Here is an 8,795-nt window from a genome sequence, read left to right as displayed (position 1 = left end):
AGAGTGTGTGTGTGTGTGTGTGTGTGTGTGTGTGTGTGTGTGTGTGTGTTAGTTCTCTGCATGGGAGGCAGCCTGTAGAAGAAGCACAGTAATTAGGAAATGGAGTGTTATTTTCAAGGAACAGCCAGGAGGCCAGTGTCACTGGATCAAAGCGTATGTAGAGGGGAGTAAAGTCTCAGAAGCCTGGAAAGGCAGAAGAGGGCTAGGTTATGAAGGGCTTTGAACACCAAACAGAGGATTTTATATCAAAAGCCTGGAGGCACTTTTCCTCCCCGGGTCTCAGTTTCCTCCTCTGTAAAAAGGCAGAGAGGGGGTAGGGCGAAGGATTGAAAAAGATGTTCTCTAAGTTTCTTTCCAGCTCAAACACTCAATGATTAATATTGGCAGCATGGACTCAGTCAAGATGGGATTGAAGATGCAGTCAATGACTCATATAATGATCCAAACAGCCCAGCTAATCCGCCTTGGTGGGGATGCGTGGGGGTGTACGTGTGAGTTTGTGTGTTACTTACTACATCTTTGGCCACTTAAGCTCAAGAGACCAGAGCTCAATACTAATGTGGGTACGGTCATGGCCTCAGTCACTCCCCGAGCTGCTTAACATCCCTAAAAGAACTCCATTTGCTGACCACACACCATCCCCAGCCCAACCACATCCAGGCTTATTGCAGATTGGAGCCATCGTTTACCAGGTGAAGTGGAGATGAGAAGGAAGCAGGGGGGGATTGGTGAAAGAATACAAATTCTCACTGCAATCCATCCCCACTAATGAGGACACAATTCAGATCGTATGTCCTGACTGGAGCCAAGTGCATCATCTTCCGTTTCCTTTTCCCAGCTCCCCAAGCCTTGCAGACATTTTATAGAGTACGCCCCTTGACAGCCACGTGAGGTAGTCAATAATAACTGACATTTATAAGACACTTTAAAGTTTGCAAAGCAATTTACCTTCTTTATCTCATCTAAGTCTCCTGAAGCACTATGAGTGTTGTCATCCCCATTTTATGAATCCAAAAACTAAAGTTCAAAGGTTAAGTGACTGGATCATGGCCACATAGCTTGTAAATGTTAGAGTTAGAATCTGAACCCAAGTTTTCCTAACACCATATCCAATATTCTATCTACCCTGCTATACTGCCTCTCTGAGTAGCATTAATTCATTCTTTCCACAAATAAGGAAACAGAGACACAAAGAGGCTTGCCCCAAGTCACCCAGTTAAACGAATCTGTTCTCAAACCCAGGTTTCCTGATCCAGTGTTTTTTTTTCCTATAATGTCACAGGTTCCTGTCCTCCTGTCAACCTCTCCAGATCTTATCCATTGTTCATGGCCTACCTCAAACTCCATTTCCCCTATAAGGCTTTCCCCTCAAGTGACCCATTGCACCCATCTCTTCCTCTTCAGCTCTGACAGCTCTTATGGTCTGTACCCCTCATTTGGCAAGTAATCATATTGTGTCCTTACTTAACTGTTCTAGTCCTCCTCATTATCATCACCCATTAACATTCATTAGTTTCTTAAGAGTAACATGAAAAAAGATAAGACTAGGGCTAGAGAAAGGGAAGATAATGACCTTGACCCAGGGCTCAGTTCTGCCTCTGCCCCTTCTATCTTCCTTCTTCCCCCCCCCTTCCCCTTCCAAACCTGCGTGTAAGAGTAGTTTGTAAAATTGAGAAATTGGTGAGCCCCTGACTCCAAGGAGAGTAGCCCCTAAAATGAAAGCTAAATAGGTGGTATAGGAATCAGCAATTAAAGTCAAGAAGCATAGGGAATACCTGCCATGAAGTAGAGTGAAGTCTCGAATGGAGAAAAAGAAGGAAGAGGAGGAGGGAAAAAAAGAGGAGAATGAAGAGGAGGAAGAAGGAGAAGGAGGAAAAGGAGGAAGAAGAAGAGAAGGAAGAAGAAGAGGAAGAGGAAGAAGAAGAGAAGGAAGAGGTAGAAGAAGAGGAGAAAGAAGAAGGAGGAGGAGGGGGAAGAGGAGGAGGAGGAGGAGGAGGAGGAGGAAGAGGTAGTGGTGGTGATAGTAGAAGGAGAAGTAGTTGTGTACCAGGCATTGTGCTAAGCCTTTTACAACGATGTCTCATTTGAGCCTCACAACAGCCCTTGGATGTAGAAACAATTATTATCCTCATTTTATAAATGAGGAAACTGAGGCAAAATTACTTGCCCAGGGTCACATAGAAAGTAAGTATCTGGATCTGAATTTGAATTCGGGTCTTCAAGATCTAACTACTCACTGCCTAAGACTGGGTGACCAGGACGCTGACTTTTTATAAAAATAGATTAAGCCAGTAAGCATTAGCCATTTAGGTAGGAATGACACTATATCATGTTATCGTGTTTAGTGCTTGGGGCAAAGAATCTCTTCCTGAAGATGAAGATGAAGATCTGCTTCTAGCCTACAATCTTAGAGACATATAGACCATTCCTTGTGGGGAGGAAACCAAAAACGTTTAGTTTTTTTCCCCCCTAGTCAAAAATGTTTGGCAGGGTGGTAAGGGTTCCTCCTCTGAAAAAAGCTATGGGAAGCCTTGGGGGTTTAAACTAAAAGAGCAAGGCAGAGCCCATTCTTCTCATGAGGAAGAGCTATCACAAGGACTTCACCTGAAGTCCAAAGGCAACCTTTGGAGAAATAATCATTGAAAAACAAGAGAAACTTGTTTTTTAGACATCTTTTTTCACTTCCTGAGCCTCCAGCACAGGACCCAACCCACAGTAAATCCTGCAATTCGTGGAATGAAAGGAAATTTTCAGAAACTGATAGTTCTTTTTTAACAAGCCAATTTCTATTAAATTCAATAGACATTTTTAAAATGCCTACTCTGTATGGGCAGGCACTGGGGATTCAGAGACCAACATAACACATTCTTCATTCTCAAAGTGCTCACTTTCTTTTGTTTTGTTCAGTTTTTCAGTCACGTCCAACTCTTCGTGACCCCATTTGAGGTTTTCTTAGCAAAGATCTTGGAGTGGTTGGCCATTTCCTTCTCCAGCTCATTTTACAGATGGGGAAACTGAGGCAAACAGGGTGAAGTGACTTGCCTGAGGTCATACAGCTAGTAGGTATCCAAGGCTCAGGAAGATGTTTTCTTGGCTTCAGGCCTGGCACTCTCTCCACCATACCATCTAGACACCCTACTTATATACTACCAAGGGAATAGAATACAAGCCAAGATAAATAGAACATACCATCATTTGAGGGGAGGAAGCATTAGCTAATAAGATTTCTTGGTGAAACTAGCACCTGTGACTTCCCTTGAAGGGCAGACAAGTATTCTGAGAGGCAGAAATGAGGAGGGCATTCCAGGCATGGGGAGCAAGCACATTCATACATTCTGGGCATGTATACACAGAGGCCGGAGACAGAATGTTGAGTTTAGGGAATTGTTAGTAATCGAGGTGAGCTGGAAATAAAGCATGTGAAAGAAGATTGGAAAGGTAAAATTGAAGCCAGATTGTAGAGAATCTTAGAATGTAAAGCTGGGGGAGCTCGTATTTTACCCTAGAGGCTACAGGGAACTACTAAAGTTTTTAGAACAGAGAAATAATGTGATCAGGCCTGTAGATTAATGTGGGGGAGCAGAGCACAAGGGCAGGGTTACACTGGTGCTGTCAAATGGTTCTACATTACTACTGAGGTGATTTTATCAATGGAAATGACATTAAAAAAAGTCATCACCATCTGCTTTGGTGCCATCCCTTAAAGACCGTGGGACTTGCAGCTGAAACCCTCCATGTGTTGTCACCTCCATTACTATGGGAACTCCTTGAGAGCAGGAACCTTCTTACATTCCTGATTGTATCCCCAGAATTTAACACAGATGCTTTGCACATAGTAATCACTTAAATGCTTCATTCATTTTCATTCATTCATTCATTCATTTACTCAAGTGTCAACTTCTCCCTTATGGCAGGATCAATATCCCACATTTAAAGGGCAGCTGGATGGGATAGTGGATAGAGTACTTTGCCTGGAATCAAGGAGACTCTTCTTCCTGAGTTCAAATTTGACCTCAGACACTTCCTAGCTGTGTGACTCTGGGCAAGTCACCTAACTCTGTTTGCCTCTGTTTCCTCATTTGTCAAATGAGCTGGAGAAGGAAATGGTGAACCACTCCAGTATCTTTGCCAAGAAAATTCCAAAAGGGGTCAGGAAGAACTAGACATGACTGAAAAATGACTAAACATCAACAAATGCTGCCTTCTCCTTTTTAAAACTAACAGGATCAGTATCCCATATTTAAAGGGCAGCTAGATGGTAGAGTGGATAGAATGCCTCACCTAGAAATCTGGTCTCAGACACATACTAGCTCTATGACCCCAGACAAGTCACTTCCCCTATTGCCTCAGTTTCCACATCTGTCAAGTGAGCTGGAGAAGGAGATGGCATATTGTTCCAGTACCTTGGCCAAGAAAGCAACAAGTAAAGTCATGAAGAATCAGACATGATTGAAAAAACCAAACAACAACAAAATAACGGTAGTGCCTTGGAGAGATGCTAGAGCACGTGTGGATATTCTACATGCCTCAGTTTCCTCATCTGTCAAATGAGCTGGAGAAGGAGATGGCAAACCATTCCAGTATCTTTGCCAAGAAAATCCCAAAAGGGGTCAGGAAGAATTGAACATGACTGAAAAATGACTAAACTTTAACAAGTGCTGTCTTCTCCCTTATAAAACTAAGAGGATCAGTATCCCATATTTAAAAGGCAGCTAGATGGTAGAGTGGATCTAATGCCTCGCCTGGAGTCAGGAAGACGCTTCCTTAGTTCAAATCTGGTCTCAGACACATACTAGCTCTCTGACCCCAGGCAAGCCATTTCCCTCATTGCCTCAGTTTCCACATCTGTCAAATGAACTGGAGAAGGAGATGGCAAACTGCTCCAGTACCTTGGCCAAGAAAGCAACAAATGGAGTCATGAAGAATTGGACATGACTAAAAAAACTGAACAACAACAACAACAATAAAATAATGGAATTTTCTTGGAGAGATGCTAGAGCATTGTAGATATTCTACATGCCTCAGTTTCCTTATCTGTCAATGAGTTGGACAAGGAAATGGCAAACCACTCCAGTGTCTTGGCCAAGAAAACTCCAGATAGGGTCATGAAGAGTCAGAAACAGCTGAAACAAATTAATAGCAACAACAAGGAATCCCACATCTCCAGTATCTTAGGGAGGGGGTAGAGAAAAAGCCCCATGGCCCAACTTAAACAACTTAGCTTAGCTTCGCCCCTTTGGGCAAGTCACTTCTGCCTCAGTTTCATCATCCGTCAACTAGAGACAGATACTTGAGACACCCACCTGCCAGGGTTGCTGTGAGAATCCAATGAGAGACTGTACATAAAGTGCTCTCCAAACCTTCCAGAATCTCATGTCAGCTATTATGTAAATAGAAGCTGTTAGCATTATTATTTGACCTTGATATCTATAGTCCTGGACTATGAGGAATTTTGTTCCGAATGGTCGTTCCCCCAAGACGCCGCTGGATTCTCAATTAGCAACAGAAGATTCACTTGGCTATGTTGCCTTGTGCTGAGAAAAGGGCACCGGGGCATTTTAGAGACATTTGCAATACGAGGCTGAAACCCAAAAAAAAGAGCTTAAGGTTATCCTTGAAATTTCTTTTTTCCAAAAGGTTCCCCCCTCTCCCTCTCCCACTTCCAGTCCCCAGCCTTTTTGAAAACTGAGAATTGTGAGACACTCATACACATTTACACATATATGTATATATATAGATATACATATCTTAAAACTGGAATTTGCACAGGAATTTTAGGTTTATAAAGCGCTTTTTATCTAAAATAATAATAATGGCTAACGTCTAGTGCTTTAAAATACTTTAAAGCATTTTGCAAAGCACTTTACAAATATGATCTCATTTTATTCTTACAATAACCCTGAGAGTCTGTGTACTATTATTATACCCATTTTATAGATAAGGAGTCTGAGGCTGAAAATTTTTAACTTGCCCAGAGTCACACAACTAGCAAGCAATTGAGGTGGAATTGGAATTCAGGTCTTTTGTACACAAAGTGGGGCACTATATCCCCTATACCACCTAGAATTTGAGCCTTATAACTGCCCTATGAAGTAGAATCATATATCAGAGATTTGGGTAGAAGGAAAGAGAATAAACATTTAAGTGGTGCAGGCACTGTGAACTAAGAGCTTTTTAAAAAAAATTTACCTTCTCTCAGCATCAATTCTAAGAAAGAAGAATGGTAAGATCTAGGCAATTGGGGCTGAGTGACTTGCCCAGGGTCATATAACTAGGAAGTGTCTGAAGTCAAATTTGAACTCAGGTCCTCCCACCTCCATCTGTCTACTCTGCTACTCTGCTCTATCTACTGTGCTACCTAGCTACTCCTGAGCTAAGAACTTTTTACAAATATTATCTCATTTAATCTTGGAATGTAGGCACTATTAGCATCCCCATTTTACAGTTGAGGAAACTGAGGCAAACAGAGACTAAATAACTTGTTCAGGGTCACACAACTAGTAAGTATCTGAGGTCAGATTCAAACTCATGTCATCCTGACACCAGATCAAATGCCTTATCAGAAACATCATCAGTTGCCTTAGAACTAGAAGAAATATCTAAAGTCATCTAGTACAACATCCCCATTTTACAAATTAGGAAACTGAGGGCAAGAAATGCGAGTGACTTGTCCAAAATCACCAAGATGATTCTGTAAGAGCTTGACTTGAACTGAAGGCCTTGTCCAGCAAATCCAGATTTCTTTCCAATATATTGTGCTTTGGGGGAGGGAGGACAGCCTGATTTCACTTTGATTTCATTGACATAAAACTCCCACCATAGAATTCCTTCCACCAATGCAGACTGGCAACTCAGCTTGGGTTCTAAGGCCTGAGAGTGCTGCCTGAGGCACGGAAGTTCAGTAAGTTGCCCAGGTACCATTATTGTCCCTGTTCTTACTGGAAAGGAAACCAAGGCTCAGAAAGGGCTAAAAATGCCTTGCCCCAGGTTTCCCACATAGGAATCTGAGCCTGAGTCTCACCTGATTCTAAGGCCAGCACCTTTTCTACATTTTGTCACTCTATACTCAAGTCTAACATCCATACACAGGTGGTGGTGGTGTTTGTTCAGTTGTGTCCAATTCTTCATGACCCTTATTTGGGGGTTTCTTAGCAGAGATACTGAAGTGGTTGGCCATTTCCTGCTCCAGCTCATTTTACAGATGAGGAAACTAAGGCAAACAGAGTGAAGTGAGTTGCCTAAGGACATACAGCTAGTTCCTTCTCCAGCTCTTTTTACAGATAAGGAAACTGAGACAAACAGGGTGAAGTGGCTTGCCCAGGGTCACACAGCTAGTGTCTGAGGCTGGCTTTGAACCCAGCATTCTATCCACTTAGCCATCTAGCTGCCCTGTACCCAGGTACATCCTCACCTGTATATACTTGCACACATGAACAGGGCAAATACCACAGATTAGGCAGGTGCCTAATCCTCCCATAGTTGTGACCGTCTTGGGGTTCTGGTGGGGAGAAGAGTTTTGGGGTGTTTTTTTTTGCTTTTTGGCCCTTTTCCCTCCCCTCCAAGGGAGAAAAGGAAGACATGGCCACTGCCTCTCTCTATCATGGGTCCAATGAATCACACGTCCCTCTGGGAAACTTTCAATACTATTCTCCCTCCCAGAAATTCTGCTGACCTGGAAAATCATTTCCATCTGCCTCCTCCCTGTTCCAAATTCACCCAGTTCCCTCAGGGAGATAACAGTAAATGGCATCTTGGGGAACCAACCTTCCCTCACCCCACAGTCCCCCATAACGGTCCTGATCCATAAGTATACCTGCCCCCACAGGCCCAGGCGCACACAGTGACCCTGGGAAATTCTTAATCCTCCTTCAGAGACCTCATAATGAGCTGGGAGGGGCAGGGGGAGTGGGGAGGGGGCACAGCAGTGGCAGGTGGGTGGCTGAAGGACAAAGGGCTCCTACAAGAAATCTGGGGAAGGGGGAGAGGAAGGCAGGGGGATTGTCTCTAAGTAGAGGGTTTGGCATGGCTTTCTACAAGGCAACAAAGGCTTTTTAAAGTTAATTTCTTTGTCCTGGCAGGGCTGCGAATCCACAGGGCTTTCCAATAGCATATTTGTGTACCTGCCGCTCTCCGCCCCGGCCTCCACTCAGGGACCATAAGAGAAGCCATTAAAAAAAATTGCCCTCAATAATTTAAAAGTCAGTTCTGAAGCTTAACAAATTAAGCCATGGAGAGAGACAGACAGAGGGAGAAAGACAGACAGAGGGAGAGAGAGACAGAGGCAGACAGACAGAGGGAGAGAGGCAGGAGAAGGGGGATAGACAGACAAGAGGAAAGAGAGAAAGAGAGAGAGACAGAGAGGATGATAAACAGACAGACAAAGGGAAAGAGAGAGAGAGAGAGAAAGAGAGAGGGGATAGAAAGACAGACAGAGAGGGAGAGAGAGAGTGGGAGAGAGAGAGAGAGAGAGGAGACAGACAGACAGACAGACAGACAGAGGGAAAGAGTCAGAAGGAGAGAGAGACAGACAAGGGGAACAGACAGAGGGAGAAAAAGAGAGAGAGAGAGAAGAGGAGAGAGAGGGGGGATAGAAAGGGAAAGAGAGAGAGAGAAGGAAAGAGGGGATAGAAAGACAGAGGAAAAGAGAGAGAGGGAAGATAGACAGATAGACAGAGGGAGACAGACAGAGGCAGACAGAGAGAAGAGGAGAGAAAGAAAGAAAGAAAGAAAGAAAGAAAGAAAGAAAGAAAGAAAGAAAGAAAGAAAGAAAGAAAGAAAGAAAGAAAGAAAGAAAG

This window comes from Gracilinanus agilis, chromosome 4 (assembly GCF_016433145.1).
Source record: "Gracilinanus agilis isolate LMUSP501 chromosome 4, AgileGrace, whole genome shotgun sequence".
In the NCBI taxonomy this organism is placed as follows: Eukaryota; Metazoa; Chordata; class Mammalia; order Didelphimorphia; family Didelphidae; genus Gracilinanus; species Gracilinanus agilis.
Note: the sequence above shows the minus strand (reverse complement) of the source record.